General features: G+C 38.9%; 1 protein-coding gene and 1 non-coding gene across 2 annotated transcripts in view; both read left to right on the top strand.

The window, feature by feature from the left end:
- The window catches only part of Gabrg3 (gamma-aminobutyric acid type A receptor subunit gamma3), a 581,822-nt gene that overhangs the window by 334,181 nt on the left and 225,688 nt on the right, over positions 1-21,953 (top strand). The window lies entirely within an intron of this gene.
- Positions 3,805-3,948, top strand: LOC117701775 (U4 spliceosomal RNA). The gene has a single exon (XR_013108326.1). It is a non-coding gene; the product is annotated as a U4 spliceosomal RNA (small nuclear RNA).

The following is a 21,953-nucleotide window of genomic DNA, read 5'->3' as shown; positions in this document are numbered from 1 at the left end:
TAGAAGTGACTATGGTCTGATAACACAGATTCAGGTGGTCCCAAATTATATGTTCTAATGGGAAGTGGCTGTAAAATTTTATAGAACAAATGAAATTTAGCTAGAGTACCCATTTGTATTTACAGAACAAATGAAAGTCATAAATCACAGCATTTCCCAAGTGCATCAGTAAAACTATCAAGTTGGTGAGTTACAGCAAAGCAGGGAATGTTTACTATAGGTTCCATATGGCATCTAAGGGCATTCTTGCTTTTGGAGTTGTTGTAAAGCTAACTGTTTGTTAATACATTCCAAAGATTTTACCTGATAGTTGAAAGGATATCATGTCAGACACAGAGGTAACCAATAAACAATTACGGGCCATAAAGATGGCTAGGGTTAATTGCAAGTCTCCACAGTCACAGAGTTCTAACCAATTAATCAGCCTTGTAGAATCTTTAACATAGGGATGATTAGTTTTCTTAGAATTTTAATCCCCAAGAATTACTTATCTTCAAACAAATGATACTTACCATATCTTATACCCCTTCAGGCTTGAAAGGATAAAGATAAAACTACAACATTTCATTTATTGTTAATATTTTGTATTTAATTTAAATGTGTTTACATCATTTCCCTTTCTCACATGTTCACCTCTTTCATCCCAAGTTTACAGCCTCTTCTTTGTAAACATTGATCTTAGGTAAACAGATAAATATATGAATACACTTGCAGAGTCTCTTCTTCCCTTGCATGTATATGTTTACAAGGCTCACCTCTTGGTATTGGTTATGCAATCAGGGGTCCATCCCTGGAGAAAACTAATTCTCCATCTCAGCAGTTGTACTTGTTTGTAGTTCTTCATTTCGTTTTTGGGTCCCATGGAATTTTTCTCATCTCTCTTGGAATTTGACCTGGTGTTATTTCTCCTCCCTTGTGATGTTGAGACTTCCTGGGCATAGTTTCTGTTAGGTCCAAAGGAAATGGAAACACTTGTCTGACTATAGTGCCTATTAACATACCAAGGTACATGCTGGACTCCAGGCTCACTCAGTACCTGTGGCTCCTCTCATATCTTCTCACCACACCTCTTAGCCAAAACTCCAGCCCATGGAGTCCAGAGGCTATTGCCTTATTTTGGGTTACTTCGAGCCCTCCAGAACAACCATTCTTTGTCTATCTCTGTGTCAGAACGGACATCTTATGACTAATAGATAAAACTACTAGAACCTTATCAATTCTTTTTAGTATAGAAAACTGTTTTTATGTAGTGAAACAACTGCAAAACTCAGTTTATGTTGCTAGAAGATTGGGATGTATACAAGGAAATAGAGTTATGATTATCAAACTAAGACAGCTACAATGTAAAACTATTTTTTCCTGTCTGCTCTTTTTAAAAAATTATCTTTAATCTTTTTTTACAGTCTAGTCGTTATCCCCCTCCTGGTCTGTCCTCTGACAGTTCCTCGTCCCATTTCTCCTGCCCTGTTACTAAGAGAATGTCCCTACCCCTACCTCTCCATCCTCTTCAGTCCCCATCATCCCCCATGCTACCACACCCCATCCCACCAACTTTCCCCACTACCTGGGGCCTCAAGTCTGTCCAAGGTTAGGTGTCTCTTTTCTCACTGAAGCTAGACCAGGAAGTTGTCTGCTGTATATGTGCCAGGGGCCTCATACAGCTAGAGTATGCTGCCTGGTTTATGGCTCAGTGTCTAAGAGATCTTGGGAGTCCAGGTTAGTTGAGACTGCTAGTCTTCCTATAGGATTGCCCTCCTCCTCTACTTTTTTTAGGCTTTCCCTAATTTAACCACAGGAGTCCCTGACTTCAGTACATTGGTTGGGTGTAACCCAACCAGTTTCCTTCAACACAAAAGTCAGATAGTATCTTGGGCTTATAGAATAATTTTCTCATCTTGATAGAATGTCCTTTCTGATATACTCTCCAACATATTTTAAGTTTGCGTTGACTTATGACTTTCTTGGTTATATAAAGATATTAAAACGTCATGAAACTGCTTTCAAAAAGGAAACACGGAGTTTAGGGTATCCTGAATTTATTCCTGGGCCATGGTCTTTCAAAATGGCCTTAGAATAGAATATCTCTTATTTCATCAGGGGAGAGCTATGGATTTTGTGTTAACACGTGAAAGCTAGTTCTTAAGAAAGAGGCTTTAGGAACAAGCAATACAATAAACAGAAATAGTCAAAGAAAAATTAAGGCATTAAACCCAGTTACATGAACACTCCCATGATCACTGTTTCTAAAGGCTTATCAGGATGACCAGAGTATCTGAGCTTACTTCCCTATCCTAGCCCAAGGTCATTTTCAAGTCTGAAGCCTACTTCCTTGTTTTAGCCTAAAATTTAGATTCCCGCCTGAGATTACTTCTTTGTTGTAGCCTACAATTTAGACTCCTACCTGACATTACTTCTTTGCTCTAGTCTAATGTCCGATTCCTGCTTGAAGCCTACTTCCTTGTCCTTAGCCATTGTCATATTCCAGTCAAGTAGCCCCTTTCCTTGTCCTTGGCCCATGTCAGCTTCTTGCCAAGCAGCCCCAAAGGCTCTCCACCTCTCAACCTTTTTTATTTTGTTAACAAGACTGAGCCTGTCTTAGGTCGTTCTGACAAGAATGCCTTCCTTACCCATCATGGAATATGCATTATCAAAGGCAATGCACCTCTCTATTGTATTGCTAGACCCTCAACCTAGAACTGACCTTAATACATGCATGTAATCAAAATGGTATAAAAGCATAAAGGGAGAGGGGGTATAGGATAGGGGGTTCTAGGGAAGGGAAATGGGGAAAGGAGATGACATCTGTATTGTAAATAAATAAAATATCCAATAAAAAATTCTTTCAAAAAAGGAAATAAAAAAGAGGCTTTAGGGTCTGTTCCAGCTATAATACTCAAAGTTCTATGGGCAAAGTGTGTGATGTCCTCAGCATTGAGGACTTGTCTTCAATTGCCAGGAGTCAACTAAAGGCAATAGCAATATATATCAATAGCCAATATTGTTGGGAAGTTCTTTTGGTGAACAATATGTGAGGAGGTTTCTTATGCCTTGTACTAGGGTTGTTAGTCTATGGATTCTGAGAAAGTATTATCACCCTGAGTGATAATAATATAACTCCATTAGGGGTGAGTGTGTGTGTGTAATTTTCATTAAATATAAAGTAAATCAATGCACTGTTTGCAAGTTTCTTATTTCTTTAGTGTTATTTATCCTTTCTCCCTCCCTGTCTTTGTATATTCTCATTATCCTTCCGAAATGAAATACTCCTAACCAATTTTCCCCACCATATTATCTGTTTCATAATTTCACTCTCCGAAGTCCTCCCCCATCCTGATCCCTTTTTACTTTCCTGGTTTCTGTAGTTATTCCAGGGTATATTCTCATATCTGAAGATTTGGAACTAGGATCCGCAGATGAGAGAGGATATGTGGTATTCATCTTTTCGTGTCTGGGTTAACTTATCCAATATTATATTTTATATTTCTATCTACTTGCAAATTTAATTATTTTATTTTTCTTTGCACCTGAATAGTATTTTATAGTGTATATGGATCACATTTTCATTATCAATTCTTCAGTTAAAGACATTTAGGTTTATCCCATTTCCTAGATACCATAAATAGAGCAGCAATGAACATGCTTGTGCAAATGTTTGTGGGATAGAATGTGGAGTTCTTTGGGAATATGCCAAGGAGTTGTCATGTGATAGATTTATTTTTAGCTTTTTGAAAATGTTTCCTACAAATTTCAATTGAGTAAAAATACATCAGTTTGCAATCCTACCATCAATGAATGTATGGACCCAGCTTTGCACAGTGGCAGTATCGTGGCCAATGAGGTTTATCCGAGGCATGACTATTGCTAACTGAATGTATGCTCCCTTTTTTTCCACATTCTTGCTACATTCATCCATCACGATATATATACATATGTATATATGTATACATATGTATACACACACACACATATATATATGATTAATCTTAGCTATTCTGCCTAGGTGATATGCAATATTAAATTTGTTTTAATTTGCATTTTCCTGAGGGCTAATAATAATGAGAACTTTTGTGTGTGATTTTTCTTCTTTTGAGAACTCTCTGCTCAGATTCATAGCCTATTTTTAAATTGTGCTATTTGTTTTCTTGACTCTGTTTTTTTGAGTTTTTTATATATTCTGAATATTTATTCTCTGTCAAATATATAGCAAGATAAGATTTCCTCCTGGTCTATGGGCATCTTGTTCATTTGACTAATTGTTTTTCTAGCTGTTATAGATTTTGTTTTAGTTTTATGAAAATCTGCTTATTAATTATTCATTTTAATTACTTGGCAAAAGGAATCCTGTTCAAGTCATTTTCTACACCTATATCTACAAGGTACTACTTCTGTTTTCTTCTATCTAGTTCAACATTTTTGCTTTCATGTTAATGTTTTGTATCTATTTGTACTTAATATTTGTACAGGGAGGTAGATATGTGTATAATTAGATTCTTGCACAGGTGTATATCCAATTTTTCCATCATCATTAGTTGGCAATGTCTTTACTGTGTTTGTAACATCTTTGTCCAATATCAGGTAAGTGTAGTTATATGTAGTCATGTTTGCATCTTTTATTTGGTTCCACTGGTCTGTATATTTTTCTTTCTTTTTTTTTTGCTAGTACCAAGTTTTATTTTAATTGAAAATTATTATGATGCCTCCAAAGTCTGGAATGATAATTTCTTCCTTATTTTTTTGCTCAGTATTGTTTTGGCTGCCCACATCTTTTGTAGTTACAAGTGAATTTTAGGATTCTTCTGTGAAGAATGTTGTGACTATTTTAATTAGGATTGTATTGAATCTGAAAATAGCTCTTGGTATCATGGTGATTTTCACAGGTTTGTTTGTTTGTATCTCTTGGCCATGCATATTCAACTCCATTTTGAAATATTGCTTCTAGTATTCCTTATAGGACTAACATTTTTTATATCCAAGTTGTGTTATGGAAACAGTTTTTTTGGTTTAGGTTGGCATTCGTGGTCATTTAGAACTTGAAATGTATTGCTTGAGCCTTTTCTGACTTTTCAGAGTCTCCATTGAAAAATCAGCTGCTATTTTGCTGTGTTTCTCTTTATATTTGACTTGTGGATTTTTTTTTTCCTCACACAGCTTCCAATGCTCTTTTCCACCATGCATATTTAGGGTTTTAACTATGACAACCTATAGGTAGATCCTTTTCTGGTCTTGTCATTTTGTTGTTCTGCATGTATATGTGTGAGTGTCTCTTCTTAGTTTGAGGGAGTTTTCCTGTATGATCTTGTAGATGATTTATTTAGTTTATTCTATTGATCTGGAATTCTTCTCTGTCATCTATGCCCATAATTAAAAAGCCCAAATTTGGTCTTTTCACGATGTTCCATAGTTTTTATATGTATATTTCCTATTATTTTCTTTATTTTTTCATTTTCTTTTTTTGTATGAACTAATTCCTCTACTTTATCTTCAATTCCTAATATTTTATTGTCTACTTGGTGCATGAAGATTTTTGAGTTTTTCATTTCCATTTTCATTTCAGTGTAATTTCTCTTTAATGCTTCTATCTTTGGATTGAATCTTATTTATAAATTCTTAGTTGTCTTTTTCATTTCTTTAAGCCTTGTGTTTATGTTTTCTTGAGCGTTACTTGGTCATTTGCTCTCTTGGGCACTAAGCTGTCTAAATCTTTTTTAATCTTCTTGAAATCTTTGGTGAAGTTTATGAAATTTTAAGTTCTATGTGCTGGGATTTATAACTGGCAATTATCACTAGAGAACATATTTATAGAACTGATGGGTTTGGAGAGGATTTCATTTTGTGGTTGTTTAAATGAAATGGTTTCCATTTCAGAATACAAAGTGGTTGAATTATGCAAACAGGGATTGAGCCTTCCTACTAAGAGCTTCAAAGACAATAGAATTGGAAGCCATGCAGACTGTGGAGGCCCAGTTCAAGAGACTTCATAGAGCAACAATATTAGCTATTGGGATACAGACATTTCTTTCTTTTTTTTTTTTTTTGGAAAACACACTATTTCATATAATATATTCCAATTATACTTATCTTCCCCTAATTCCTTCCTCCCTTTCCACTAGCCCAGATCTACATTCTTTCTTTCTCAATAAAAACAAATCAAAATTGGATGCAACAACTCTCTATCTCTATCTATCTATATGCAAGAAACACATAAAGATGTGGAGACATACAAATTCATAGAGAGAAACTCTATAAAAACACACACACAAAAAAAACAGAAACCATACTATAAAGGCGAAAGACCTATAATGTTTAAGAAAGAAAGAAAGAAAGAAAGAAAGAAAGAAAGAAAGAAAGAGAAAGAGGGGGAAGCCCAGAAAAATATTAGCAGCAAATTACAACAACAAAAACACTCCCAAACTATTATTGGGTTTGTAGCATGGTGACCATCTACTAATGGACATGGGGCCTGCCCTTAAGTATGATTTGTATACTCAGTAAGACTCTGCTGGACAAACCTTTTTTTTTTCTAACAGTTATCAATTGAAGATAGCTTTTGAGTTTAGGTGAGGGCTTGTGTCTCCTTCCTTTCTCAGGGTTGGGATTCCATTTGTGTTTGCCAAGTCCTGCAATGTAGAAGGGATGGTGGGACACATTTATCACCCTGGAGCAGTGCTAGCAGAACATGGGCTTCCACAAGTATTGATGGTTGCTAGGCTTGTTTGTATAATAATGTACATAATTACTTTATGTTTCTCCTTCAGCAGCTATTCTCCCTTCCAATATTATTACTTTATATTTCTCCTTTAGCAGATGTTTTCCCTGCCAAGATTAGTGGCTCCATGATAATTAGAAGCAGCATGAGTCTGGAAGGTTAGGCTAGGTCCAATGTTGTTAGCAAAATGGTAAATGTTGCGACCTCAGGACAGCTCTTATGGCTGTGGGACAGAACTCTGAAAATATGAGTTCAAGAATATATAATTTTCTCAACTATGCAAAATATAAAGATGCAATATGAATTATATGAGGGGCTTCACAGATCTAAGAGAACAAAGGCAGAGAGAACTAATGTGTAACCTTATTCAAAAAGATACAAAGGCACGCAGATTCCTGAGTTCAAAGTCACCCTGGAACAGAGCTAGTATGGGGGAAGATTTCACCCAGTTAGCTTATTGCTTGTGCTTACAGAGGCAGGCAGATCTCTGAATTCATGGCTATCGGTTTTTTTTGTTGTTGTTGTTGTTTTTTTTGTTGTTGTTTTTTTGTTTTTTTTTTTAATTTACTTGCTGCTTTTTCTAAGAATCAATGAGCTAGGGTAATAAAATACTGATTCATATAAGATGAAGTCTTAAAATAGTTTTGAATTTTATCTCCCTGATGATAAAATATGCTGAACATTTCTTTAAATGTTTCTCAGGCATTTGTAGTTCATCTTTTGGGAATTCTGTTTAGATCTGTAACCCCAATTTATAATTGGATTCTTTATGTTTTTTACTCTCAGGTTTTTAACTTTCTTTGTATATTTTAGATACTTACCTTCTATCAGATGCATAGTTGACCAAATCAAATGTGTAGTTGGCAAAAATCTATTCCATTTTTCCAAATGATGGTATCCTTTTTCATAAAAAAGAAGTGTTTTAATTTCATGAAGTACCATTTATTAATTGTTTGTCTTAGTGCCTGTGCTATCAGTGATTTGTTTAGAAAGACTTTTCCTGTGACATGTATTCAAGACTATCCCTCAGTTTCTCTTGTATCAGATTCAAGTATTTAGCTTTATATTAAGGTCCTTAGTCCATTTGAAGTTGAGTTTTGTGCAGGGTGATACGTTTGGGCCTATTTGAATTCTTCTTTGTGCAGCCATCCAGTTTGACCAGCACCATTTGTTGAAGATGCTATATCTTTTTTTCCAGTATACATTTCTGGCTTCTTTATCCAAATGAGATGTATGGACTTACATATTTCGTGTGATATTTTTGCAACAAATATAGCTGTGTTCTGCCCTCATCTGCAGAATTTTTCTGACACTATTACAAAATAAAGTACTAATTTTTTTGTTGAAGAGTTTATAAGATAACGGATATTGCCTCATTCATGTGGTTAGAAGTAATCACTTTTATGGATATCTCAATGAAAAAGAGCAAGTCTGTCAGAAAGAAATACAAAATGTACATTTTAGAAAGGAAAATGACACTGATAAGATTAATATTATAGCCAATCCTTGTACTAGAAGAGAGGCTGTAGCTGTAAAGAAGATTAGGAATATTAAGGAGTTACAAGTCTGCACTGGAGTAGTAAGAGAAGGATGCCTACCAAGATATGCTTTCCTCAAAAGAAAAGGTCTAAGAAATTAACAAAAGTATATGCAAATATGATTCAAGGGAGTCAGGTTTCATCAAAATTGGCAGCTAAACTTAGCAGTTTTATGCACATGGTACTAACATTCGAATTACAAGGTATGTAAGAATAATAGGATCATGGGATCTTTTTCCTCAGTTTCAGAGAGTTGTTGAGGCTGGATAGTGCTTATCAGGTGAGTTTCTACATGAGGATGATGAGTGGGCTGAGAGGTCATTATATGATATTGTGAAAATGGAACTTAAATTATGTTTGGAGACCCAAGATATTAGAGATGCCAGAACTGTGAGTCATCTCAGGGAGGAATGCACATAGAGACTGGAACCCGTCCAAGAGAGAGATGTATCTTGATGGCAGCAAAGCTCAAAGGATAGAGCCAGCTAATCCCTTTGATACCAGACATAGAACTATAGGATTTGGAGTTTTCCCTTCTGGGTTTCAGCCTTGCTGTTTCCTCCCTATACTTGGATTCCTCCATTTTATGATGTTGATGAATTTTCTGAGCCACTGTATCTTGGAAGTATGTAATTTGCTGTAATTTTACAGGGCTTTACAATTAAGAGATTAGTTTGAGTCTCAGAAAAGACTTGGAGTTTAGACTTTAGGAGACTGTAAAAACACTATGGGCAATTTTGATGTTGGACTAAGTGCATTTTGGTTTTATGATCTGGTCATGTAACTATGGAGGTCAGGAGTAGAATATGGTGGCTTGAATGAAATGTCCCTTATATGTCTCAGATGTTTGAATACTTCAATCTACCCCTGTTGGTAGATGTTTGTGGAGAATAAGGACATATGACCTTGCTTGAAGGAAGTATGTCACTGAAGGTAGGCTTTGAAGTTTCAAAGGTTATGTACCATCCAAGTTATCCTTCTCTGATTTTTGTTTGTGGATTAAGGTGTAACCATTTAGTTGCTGCTCCAGCACCATGCCTGCCTGCCTTCTGTCATGCTTCCTACTATGATGGTCATGAACTGTTATCCCTCTGGAATTGTAAAACCCAAATAACTCTTTCATCCATAAGTTGCCTTGGTTATAATCTTTTATTATGGCAATAGAAAACTATAATAAAGACACAGGTTGTTGTCATTATTGAAATGAGTCCTAGATATGCAAACTTTTTTTGTTGGTCGTGTGCCTACTGTAGACACACCCAGCTGGAATGGGATGCAGGATGTATTTCTCAGCCCAAGGTTTGGGGATAGTGCAGGCCAGGCTCCTTAGACTGATACAGAGCCCTGGTTGTGGGACCCTAGCTTTATTTGAGGATCAAAGTGAGTGCAGGTTGGTTAGAATTAAGAAATTGGACTTGCTAGAGAATAGGATGTGTTCACCAGTTTAGAATGGATATGGTGTGGGTTGATACAAAATAAGGTCTGGACATGCTGTCAATTTTTTTACAATGTTTTATTATAGACATTTATCTATATGGTTATGGTGCTTAAAGGGGTCAGTTATCACCTTCCTGAACAGACCACCTTTTCCAAAAGGACAGTTATTTACAATAGAAAAATGATACTATACACTGGTATATGAGTTAATATCTCTTGGAAACAAGTTTTTCCCTCCCAGCAATAAAAAATTCTTCTGACATCTTACCAAGCCAGAACCCAGACAATAATCAGCCAGACCACACCTTGACCTAGACTCTTTAATTATGTAGGTGTCTTTGCTGTTGCTAAGGTCTTTTTATATTTATACCTAAGGCTTATGCCAGCTCACGGATGACAGATCAGCAGTCACTGGATCCCTTGATCTGTTCTTCCAAGTAAGTCCACACTGACAAGAATTGTATTGCTCTGCTTCCACCATCACTTGTCTCTTTAGTTAATGTACCAGACCAGTGACTAAGCCCAGCCTATAGCTATAAAGGAGGGCTTCTCAGGATACGTTGTCACATTAATGAGTCTTAAACTTAGTCTTGTAGCCTTGGCCTGTGTTGGAACTCAACCAAATGTCTGTAACTACTTTAAATTGACCTGGGATATGAGACAAAGGGGCTTTCTATACAGAATATCAAGGTTCTATCTGAGCTAAGAAGTAAAGCACATGTGCTAAATGAATCCTTTTGAAACAAGAATTCAAGTGATAGCAAAATACACCATGGGCAGCTGACACTCAGGATCATCTACTTTAAAGAGTGCATGCTGATTTGAGATAAGGTTGTGGACAGGCTGAGGCTGAAAAAAAATCAGCCTTTTTTGACAGCTCTTTTTGACAAAAAAAGACAAAGACAGCAGAAATTTAAACTCAGGGCTCTCCATAATCTGCATGCTTTGATTACAACTCCCAAACCTATGGAGAAGAAGGAAAAGTGGGTGATATAGACTCCATATGCAGTTACTAAAGGGGAATGATATGATGCTGGGGAGAAACAGATAAAGTTTTTGCCCCATGCAAAGAATACAGGTGGCCTTCTCCAATGGTGTATTTACTAGCCATGGACTTAGGAGTTTTGGGTCAAATTTCTCTGGAAAACGGTTACATCTGTACTAAACAAAACATTTCCTTGGTCATTGTTGCTAAATAATAGAGTTTAGCAAATGTTTGCATAATGTTTATATAACACTGCATGCTATGAGTCTCCTACAAACACACACACAAACACATCTACATGCAAACATACTCATATACATTTATATACACATGTATGCAATGCATGCACACATGCATACATGCATATACATCCCAGACCTACACAAACACTTTTAAGGTCCCTTGAGCTTGTCTATCTCATCTAGGTACAATAAATGAAGAATATGCCATTCAGGAAAATCTAGGAAATCTCAACGAGAATGATGCTCCAATCCAGACTACATGCTCTATCATGGGTCCCCAGGAAAAAGGTTCCCTTCTGTTCTCCTGCCATCTCCTTAATTTAAGACGACTGCAACAGGGGCTCTGGTATGCCAAAAATAGAGTTCTCAAACAGCTTCCTTGACTGTCCTGCCTCTTCTTGTCTCTCATTCTCAGGGTCACTCTTGCTGTATGAGTGGACTTTAAAAGACAAGTAGCTTCCCATCTATTTTAACTACAAAAGAGTTTACAAAAATAATGGCAGTAGCAAAGATGGCTGGCAATGTGGGGTAACAGATACTTAGCTCAGAGCTGTTGGAAATGCGAAGTACTCAGCTCCAAGGGCAAAAGACTTGACAGATTCTTATATGTGTAAATATGTTGTAAACTATGATTCCGGAGTCCATACCTGGATGTTCATATCAGAAAGATGAAAACTTATACCCATATAAGAACTTGTATATTAATATTTATAAATGTTCTACTCATGGTTGGTTGTTGTGGTTTGAATGAGAAGACCCCCCCCCAAAGACTCATAAATTTGAATGTTTAGTTAACAGGGAGTGACACTGTTTGAGAAGGATTAGATGTGGCCTTGTAGGAGTAGGTGTGTCCTTGGTGGAGGAAATACATCCATGAAGGTGGGGTTTGGAATTTCAGAAGCACTTCAACAGGTCCAGTTTCTCTCTGTCTGTTTCTCTCTGAGGATTGGGATTTAAAGCTCTCAACTGCTTCTCTAGATCCATGCCTACCTACCTGCTGCCATGCTTCCCGCCATAGTAATGGACTAACTCTAAAACTGTAATCAAGCTTACCAATTAAATGATTTCTTAATCGTGGTATCTATGGTGGTGAATAAGAACAAGAATGATCTCCTTAGGTCCACAGATTTGAATGTTTAGGGAGTGACATTATTTGAAAGCATTAGGAGGTATGGCCTCATTGGAGGAAATGATGTCGGGCTTTGGGGTTTCAAAATGCCTTGTCAGGCCTAATGGCTCTCTCTTCCTGCTGCCTACAAACCCGATGTAGAACTCAACTACTGAATTCACCAGCTCCATAAGCTGCTTCTTGCAGGCCAACATAGGGTCATGTAACTGTACATGTTGATTATATCTCATATTCGTGATTAATTCCTGAGAGCCAAGCCAGTAGGGGGGATTAATAAAGGCCAAGGCAAAATATAGAAAATGTTTACGAGCATTTTAACAACTACCATGGGGGTACAACATACCTTTAATTAGTCACCCAGGTCTAAAGTGTTCACTGATGTATGCGCTAACATTCACAGACCAGGCATGCCCCTGGCAGTGCATCTGACAGAAAAACATTCATGAGCTACTAGAGTGAGTGTTCACGCATTGCAAGGCTCAGCACAAGAACAGGTGAATTTTAAAATAAAAAAACCTGTGACTGCAGACACAGCTCTTGAACATAAATGTCACAAAGCTTTTGGCCAGGTTTGGAATTTGCTTTTGACATGTCCTTTCCTTTTTCCCTAGAGCATTTGGCTTCAAAGTGTTCTAATGGGTCTGTCTACTGTGTGTAGGTTGACTAGGGCAGTTGACACAGTGCTGCTATAGGCTAAAGCTAGTACCAGAAACTGAGTTCCTCATCTTTGATTTTGGAAGTGGGTGATCACATCCTGCTTCCTTGGGCTCTGTGTCATGGAGGAAATAGAATGCTTCTCATTCTGACAGGGACATACCCACTCTGACAATGTCCTCCCCATTCTTATGGAGCCGTCTGCATTCTGACAGGGTCCTTCCCACTCTAACTGGATCCTCCCCACTGTAAATAGTGTCCTCCTATGCTGATAGGGTCCTTCCCACTTTGGCAGAGTCTTCTTCACATTGACAGAATTCTGACAGACTCCTCCTCATTCTTATAGGCTCTTCACTACATGACAGCCTTGTCTCCACTACTCTGAAAGAATTCTCTAGATCCTGTTTGATTCCTCCCTATCCTCATTAGGCCTGTTTGTAGACCCCCCCTTTTTTTCTCTTTGGAGGTTTGTGGGAGTTGGTCTGTATTAGGCTGCCCTTCATCCACAAAGCATCTGTCTTCCTGGCCTGCATGTCTTGTACCTGATTGATGTAGTTTGTCCCAAGCCACCCCACCCTCTGCTCAATTACTGTCTGTGGCTCCTGAGGTTCAACACATTGTGGAGTATGGTAAAGGACCCAGGTGATGAACTGGATGATACACTTTCAGGATCAGAGGAGCCAGAGAAACTGGGAAGAAAGTGTAACTGAAGATATCCAAGGATGTACACACACACACACACACACACACACACACACACACACACGGATCAAAGATGACCAGGGAATGCGTGAAAAGAACACAGAGCCCCCTGAGGTTAGGTGACTTCAGATTCTGAAAAGTGCCGCTGGAACTCAGGCCAAGGAAGATTTGAGGAAATAACTAAAAATCACATGTCAGCTATTTTCTACCAATGATCAGAAGAAATAAAAGGACTTTATCTAATTTTATCTATATGTTTTCAGATTAGTGATGGCAACAGTATTTGACTGACAGGTGTCTGTGATTACTATTTTATGAAGAAAATTTGACAGCCGCTTTTAATCTCTCTTTATTTTGCCTCCCTCATTTCTCTTTCTCCTATCCTTTGCTCTCTTCTTCCTTTACTCCACTCAAACCCTATTTCTGAGAGGATGCTGTTGGGCTGGGCTGATCCCTGAGCTGTACTCTGGCCCCAGCCCCTTCTTTTGTCCAGGTATTTGTCTAACTGTGTTAAGCAACGTGCCAGTGGGAGGGAACTACTTTTCTAGAAGTCAAGAGAGTGTGCACAGCAACCACTGGCCTCTCTTTTTCTCAGAGAAGGGGGAAAACCAAAAGAAAGTGATTTATGAGTCTTTCAGAAGTTACAGATGGATATTATTACGAAGCATGATTTTTCTTCTGTTTTGTCAAACTGCTCCACATGGTGCATAACTCCCAGTTTATTTTGGCATCATTAAGCCCTTTAATTACTAACACAAAGATAAGCTCAGGACCTCCACCAACACAGAGGTTTACACAGGGAAGGTTCTGAGCAATCTCACCTGTTACATTTAGTAGAATTTTCCACATGATACCTTCATTGCCAATTATGAACTGTGTAAAATCCTGTTTATTTTTAGAAAGAAATTACAAGAGTGCTTTTTCCTCTGAGGAAAAGATGGATGATTAATGCTATTAAAAAGAAAGTTTATGAGAGAAAGAAAAACATTTCTCTGTGGGTGGGAGTGTTGCACCAACAGTTAGTCAAATGTAGACACAATAAAACGTGCACAACTCAGCCCTACGCCCTCTTAGCTGGAAGTGTCTGGCAAAACTTCAGAATGGAGAGCAGACTGGCAGCCCTTACCACAGGAGGACACTGGGCTGCTCCTCTCTGATACAAGAAACTAGTGTGGAGTTTGGATTAGCTCCTTCCTCTTCAGCCTCTGCCTCATGAATAATTTATGAATATTCCACACAGAATTCACACATACCAAAGTTCCTCTCAGGAGCAGAAGATGGACCACATGAAGATATTCCACTATGAACTTGCAAAAGCAAAACAGAGAGATGTGAAATTCAGTTTATACAGTTGCAAGCTAAGTCTAGCCTGCTATAGTTGAAAGGGTGCTGGAATTTAATCTGAGCAAGTGCCCTTATTTTTCACATGCAGAAACTAAGGCTGAGCAAGTTAGGAGATACCAGTATAGGTAGTTTGTAAGCATGGTGGAAGAAGATACTTCTGCTGCGTGTTCCTTTTCACATGCTCTGAAGTTGTACCTTGAGATATTTACTTCCTCCCAGTCATGCCCAGAAAGGAGTTTTTTTTTCCCCTAAAGAATTGGGGGTTGCATAAGAATTAATATTCTAGGCCTTTTATGGAAGGATTATTACTATTTCTGTCTCAAAAAATCAACCAAGAAAAATCCAAACCAAAACAACAACAACAAATACCAGCCTCTCAGTACAGAGTACATCATTCACCAAAGGCAGCATTTGGCAGCACTTCCTCCCTTGCTCTGCAATTTCAAACCTTCACTTTAAACTGTCAAAAGAAGAGGAGCTGGATACAGAGCACCTATGGGGATCAGGAAACAAGAAAACAACCTCCTGAGCAGAGCCCTTGACTGCTCTCTCTGTTACAATACAACAAAATGCCCACGATGATGGGGGAGTGGCTAGGGAAGGGTTAATTGGGATACTAGAGTTCAAATTAACTTTGTCATAGGAAGGAACTTTGGTGTGATTCTTCAAATTTAGTTCCCCCACTCTAGTGTGTAAACAAAAAGATGATCACATGTGGACAAATGGCGAATTCTGCTCCATGTGTATCCTCAGTGGGCTTTGAGCAGAAGGTGAACACCATTTCTGGAAGGACTATCACAGAGTTAAGTGGAACTCACTTGCTCCGTGACAGTGCCTAGAGATACCCCTCTCTGCTGACACATGCAGTTGCCATGTGAGCAGCTGGTTCCCAGAGCAACTCTGAGAATCATTAAATGTAGCCTGTGCTGCTGGCATGAATACTGGCCATGCTGACAGCGATGGCCTTTCAGGGACTCTAGTTTTCCTTGGGAGACATTCCTAGTATTTTCTCACCCCTTAAGTAAAAAAATCCACTGTTAAAGGAAAGGAGTTAGCAGTTATATGTCGCTATTCATGCCCTCTGGCTACCCATATCAAATATGGGCATTTTGATTGTATTCTTTATTCAGTAGAACAATTTATTCACAAACCATAGGTCACAGCAGATCCTACCATCTGGATGGACACAGAGTGCTTGCTCCTTCCCATCTGTTCTGGAGGGATGCAGTCTTAGCAGCAGTTCTATCAACTCTTATACAAGAAAACATTTAATTGGGTGTTTGGCTATAGTTTCAGATGGTTAATCCATCACCATCATGGGAGAAAGCATGAAGGCAGGCAAGAATGGTGCTGGAGAAGCTGAGAGCTATATCCTGATTCACAGGCAACAGGGGGGAGAGAAACAGGGGAGGGAGGGATAGAAGGAGAGAGGAAGGACCTGATGTGGGTGTCAAGGTTTCATTCAAAACCTTTAGTGACTTACCTATTCCCACAAGGCCCCATGCTATGGGACAGTGGATCTTGCCAGGAAACTTGGTAAGGTAGAGTGGGTCTGAGTCCCCGGCACATGGACATCCCCAATGGCCATGCCCAGTAGCAGGACAGAATGCAGACCCACAACCCCTCCTAATTATTCTCCAACAGTCCATTGACTGGGGACTAACCACACAAATATATGAGCCCATAGGAGCACATCTCATTCGAAGAACCACAGATACTTTGCAGTTTCTTGCCTATTCTTCTAGGTGTGCTTTTGACCAGTGCCTATCAACATGAGCTACTGCACACCATGTTTAGGAATTCCCACTAAGTCACATACTCAATGAGACCCTCCCATGTCTATGAACTTCACATCCTATGGGCTTGCTTCTGTCCTGTGTGTCAGTGAAACAGGCTAGGATTTACCTTTCTCATGAATCATCTGGGAAACATTGCTCACACTGTGTCTATCTTGTGTCTGTAGAGCTTCTATCTGTGCAGGTTCATGAGGGAGTCCAAGGAGGCTCTTTAAGTGCCCACCCCCAAACAAAATAGCGTATCTCAGCGCTCTCACATCTCAACTTAAGATAAGTGAAGAGACCATGTCCAGAGAGCTGTATGGCTTGGCAGCAGTCCAGTGAGCACTGTGTTCCTTTTCTATCAAAGAAAATAGGCACCTCTATTCTTCAAGGAAGGCAAAACCTAAGCTCAGCTCTTTCCTTGTCAAAGGTCAGAGTTATATATTTATTTGAACCTCTGCATCTATGGCCACTCCATCTGCATCTTCAATCAACTGCAGAGCAAATACATTTTTATAAGAATAACATGTAGTTCCAAAAAGCAGTATTTGAATTTACTGTGTGCTAAGTGCCATGCTGAGTCCAATAGAATGTGATATTATGTAGCCCACCCACACTATGATGACTACTTCACTTTCACAGTGTTCTCCAGGGCTCATTGGGTATTCAATGATCCTCTTAGCCCCTTTAGGCAATATGTACCTATGCCTGTGGTATATGCATCTGGACAAAAGATGCATATTTCTTCTTGTTAGTATCTCCTAAACAATATAATATAAGCTCTTTTTTCTTATTTTAGATTTATTTGTTATTTCTTTGTTATTTAAATTTTCTCTTTTTAATTTTTTTCACTTTATATCCTGATCACAGTCCCTTCCTTCCTCTCTTCCTAGCCCCACATTTGCAAATCTCTCCCCCTGCATCACCCTTTCCCCTTGCCTGAGGAGAAGGGGAAGCCCTCTGCCTTGGGTACCACCCCACCCTGGGACATCTGTTCCCAGCAGGACTAGGTACATCCTCTCCCACTGAGGCCCAATCAGGCAGTCCTGATAGAGGAAAGGGGCTCCCACAGCAGGGAACAAGGATTGAGACAGCCCCTACTCTATTGCTAAGGGTTCTACATAAAGACCAAGCTGCAGATTTGCTGCAAATATGTAGAGGGCCTACCTCCAACCTCTGCATGCTTCATGGCTGGTGGCCCAGACTCTGTGAGCTCCCATGGGTCAGGGTTAGATGACTGTAGGTTTTCTTGTGGTGTCATTGACCCCTCTGGCTTGATCAATTCTACCCTCCACTCTTCTACAAGATTTCCGGAGCTCTGCCTGATGTTTGTCTGTGAATCTCTGCATCTGCCTCCTGCTGGTAGATGAAGCCTCTGCAAGAACAAATGCAAGAATCAAGTCCACACTTGACTTTTATTGATCAGTAAGCCAAAAAGGAGAGTTACCTAAGCTTTGCCCTCTTCCTAGTATGTACACTAAAATGGAAGTGGCCAGAACACTTCATAACAGTCCAACCACTGTCACACTTATGTGATCCCTCTGGGAGGGTTCTGGTGGGACTGTATCACCAGGTTTCATGGGTGACTAACAATTCTGCCCTTGGGTAGGACTCTTGAGTATTTCCTCCTACACTCTTGACTCCATTGTCAGGATTTCTTTTTCTTTTTTCAATAACCCTTTGCTTGTTCTAATTTGGACAGTGGAAAGTTGTCCTCTTTCAGAATCAGCAGCATTGTTTCCAGGCTGCTGTCTGCCCATGAAAGATGAGAATGTACAGTCTACCGGTGCCCAGCCACAGTTACAGGGTTTTCCTCCCCATGGCACTGAGATGGCGTGTATGTGCTTGCTGTTGCCTTTCCAGTACCCTTCATTTTCCTTTTTTTTTTCATTGAAAATTATACACAGCATCCCCTCAGTATGGATATATTCATATGTAAAGAACCACTTTACATACCCAAGTCCACAGATACTTGTCCCTAAATTCTCTAACACTTGCATACAGCCTATGCAGTCCTCCCATGTACTTTTAATCATGTCTGTGTGACACAATGCCAATGCACTGCAGATGCCGCCTAGGTAGTTAGGTTTTATCACCTAGGGAACAATCACATGTACCTCTGTACATGTTCAGCACAGGCTCAATATTTTCTTTCCACCATGCTCAGTCAAATTCTAGATGAGAAGCTTCAAGTGAGAAGGGCTGACTACACAGGAACCATGGCTGTGCTGTCTCTTAGTAGAGGAACCACACTTCACTTAAATCTCCATTTCTTGAGATATTACAGAGGACCGCTGAGCTAAGTGAAAGAGTTCAGAGGTGGATGTGCTATCTCTGCGTAACTGATGCTCAGCTCTGGATGCTTATAGGGTAGCTATAGAAGATTTTTTCCTGATGGGGTGAGGGTTGTTGGTGCTGTCTGCCCAGCCAGGCTCTGTGCTAGCTTTCTCTTTTCTCTTTTACAAGTGCTTACCAATTCCCTGCTTCTGTTCTGGGGTAATTCTCATCCCATGATAAGTTTCTAAGCACAGCCATAGCAGTCAATATGTGTTAATTAACCTTTCCCACCTCTGCTCAAAGAGCTACATGCTCATTAGACATTCACTCTGCCTTATCACAGATGTGCTTAACCCATCTTTGTCATCAAGCTCCTAACTTTTAGTCCCAAGTGCATGAGCCCCATGTCAGTCAAATTTTTATTGTTTTTCTTTTACAGAAAATCTTTCTCCATACAATATTCTGATTATAGTTCCCCTCCCCCTACTTTCCCAGTTCCTCCACACCTCCCATTCCCCCTGATTCCACCCTGTTTCAATCTCTCATTAGAGGCCAAACAGACATCTAAGGAATAATTAAAATAAAATAAAATAAAATTGGATTAGTGTAAACTGAACAAACTGGAAAAATAATTTTAAAAGCTCAAGAAATGCATCTTGATGCAGAGACCAACATGTTTACATACATGGTGGTAATCCATAAGGAAAATAAAAATAATTGCTCTGATTCAACATTATAAGACAAAGATCCTCATATAATGCTATTAATTTCATTTCTTGTTGGCCACCTACTGCTGAGCATGGGGCCTACCTAAAGAGTAGTTTGTTTTCCCAGTGAGATTCCTTTAGAGAAAATTAATTTTCCCTTTGGGTAAATTTATCAACTGGAGATAAGTTCTGTGCTGGGGGTGGGAGGTTGTTTCCACTATTCATTTCAGCTCCAGGATCACATATGGTGCAGACACTGTGCATGCTCCCATGGACTCTGTGAGTTCATAGGAGCACCATCTCTGTTGTGTATAGAAGGCCTTAATGCCTTGGTGTCCTCCTCCACCCCCTTCGAATCTTGCATTCCTTCCACCTACTCTTCCTCTGAGGGAATCTTTGAACTCTGAGGGAAGAGATTTGATGGAGATGTATTGTTTAGGGCTGAGTGTTCTAAGGTCTCTCACTCTCTGCATATTGTCCAACTGAAGGGCTCTGTATTTGTTCCCATCAGCTGCAGGAGGAAGCATCTCTGATGGTGGATGAACAAGACATGAATCTATGAGTTTAGCAAAATGTTGTTAGGAGACATTTTATACTTATGTTCTTTTAGCAGAACAGTAGTAATTGTTTTTACCCTAGGTTCATGAGCTATCTAGTCTCAGGGCTTGGCTACCCAAACAGTATTAGATATGGGTTCCGTCTCATAAAGTGGGCCTTAATTCAAATCAGATATTGGTTGGTTACTCCACAAGCTTTGTGCCAGTATTATATCAGTGTATTTTACAGGAAAGTCACCATTGTAGATTGAAGATTTCATGGATGGTTGGTGTTTATTTTTCTTTCAGTACCAGGAACACTCATTAGTAGGGATAGAGGGCCTAGGTAGGCACCAGCTTGACTTCTATGTGTTAATTGAGTTGTGTTAGTGTTGTCTTCAGCTATAGAGCCATACCATCAGGTTGTGGAGAGAACTAATAACAATAGTATGGGATGTTTGAGGCTTCCCATTGGACTCCTTTGGCTGAGAACTCAGTCAGACGTTAACCCATTCCTGGTACTAGAAGCTTCATTTGGCGATGAGAAATGTCAAGTTGGGACTCTTATTTTCTCCAATATTTGGTGATTTCATTTTAGTTTGCTTTCTTATATGTATATATTTTAGAAAGCTTCTACTGTATTAGATTTTCATATAACCGCTGACATGGCCCTTAGTTTTAGCTGTCTTTCCACATATTTCCTTTCTCAGTTCTGTGTTCCCTCTCTTTCCCCATTTGATCCCTCCATTTCACACCCTCCCCAATCTATCCATAACTATCTATTCAAATGGTTCTCAACCCATGAGTCATGACTCCCTTATGGGTCAAAAAATCCTTTTACAGGGGCCACCTAAGACCACTGGAAAACAGATATTTATGTGATATAAAACTTAGTTAAATTATAGGTATGAAGTAGTAACAAAAATAATTTTATGGTTAGAGGTTACCACAACATGAGGAAATGTATTAAGGGGTCGAAGCACTAAGAAGTTTGTGAACTACTTGAATCTATTTTTCCCTCCTAAGGAGATCCATCCTTCCCTCTTTGTCCCTTATTTATACATAACCTCTGTGATTATATGGATTGTACTTTGCTTAACAATGACTTAATTGGTAGCATCAGAATATATGTGAATACCATATTTGTCTATCTGCGTCTGAGTTACCTCACTCAGAATATTTTTTCTAGCTTCATTCATTTACCTATAAATTTCATGATTTTATTTTTAAACTGTTGAGTAATATCTCATTGTATAAATGCACCACATTTTCTTTATCTATTCATCCACTGACAGACATCTAGGTTGTTTCTAATTTCAGGCTTTTATGAATACAGCATCAATGAATATAGCTGAGCAAGTGTCTCTGTAATAGGATGAAGCATCCTTTGGGTATATGCCCAAGAGTGGTACAGATGGATCTTGAAATAGATTGATTCCCAGCTTCCTGAGGAACACTGATTTCCATAGTGGCAGTACACATTTGCACTCCGACCAACAATGGATGAGTGCTTTCTTTGCCCCATGTCTTCCCCAGAATAAGCTGCAGTCATTTGTTTGATTGATCTTGGCCCTTCTGACCGATGTAATATGAAATCTCAGAGTAGTTTTGATTTGCATTTCCCTGATGAATAAGGATGTTGAACATTTCTTTAAGTACTTCTTAGTCATTTGAGTTTCCTGTTTTCAGAGTTCTCTGTTTAAATCTGTACCCAAGTTTAAGTTGGTTTATTTGTTTTCTTGATGTCAAGTTGCTTAGTTCTTTCTGTATTTTGGATATTAACCCTGTACCAGATGTCTAATTGGCAAAATTTTTTCCCTTTCATAGCCTGACACTTTATCAGAGTGACAATATTTTTTTGCCATGCAGATTTTCAGTTTCATGAAGTCCCATTTATTTGAGTTTTTGTTTGTTTGAT

This window comes from Arvicanthis niloticus, chromosome 1, assembly GCF_011762505.2.
Source record: "Arvicanthis niloticus isolate mArvNil1 chromosome 1, mArvNil1.pat.X, whole genome shotgun sequence".
Lineage (NCBI taxonomy): Eukaryota > Metazoa > Chordata > Mammalia > Rodentia > Muridae > Arvicanthis > Arvicanthis niloticus.
Note: the sequence above shows the minus strand (reverse complement) of the source record. Positions and strands in the feature narration are given on the sequence as shown.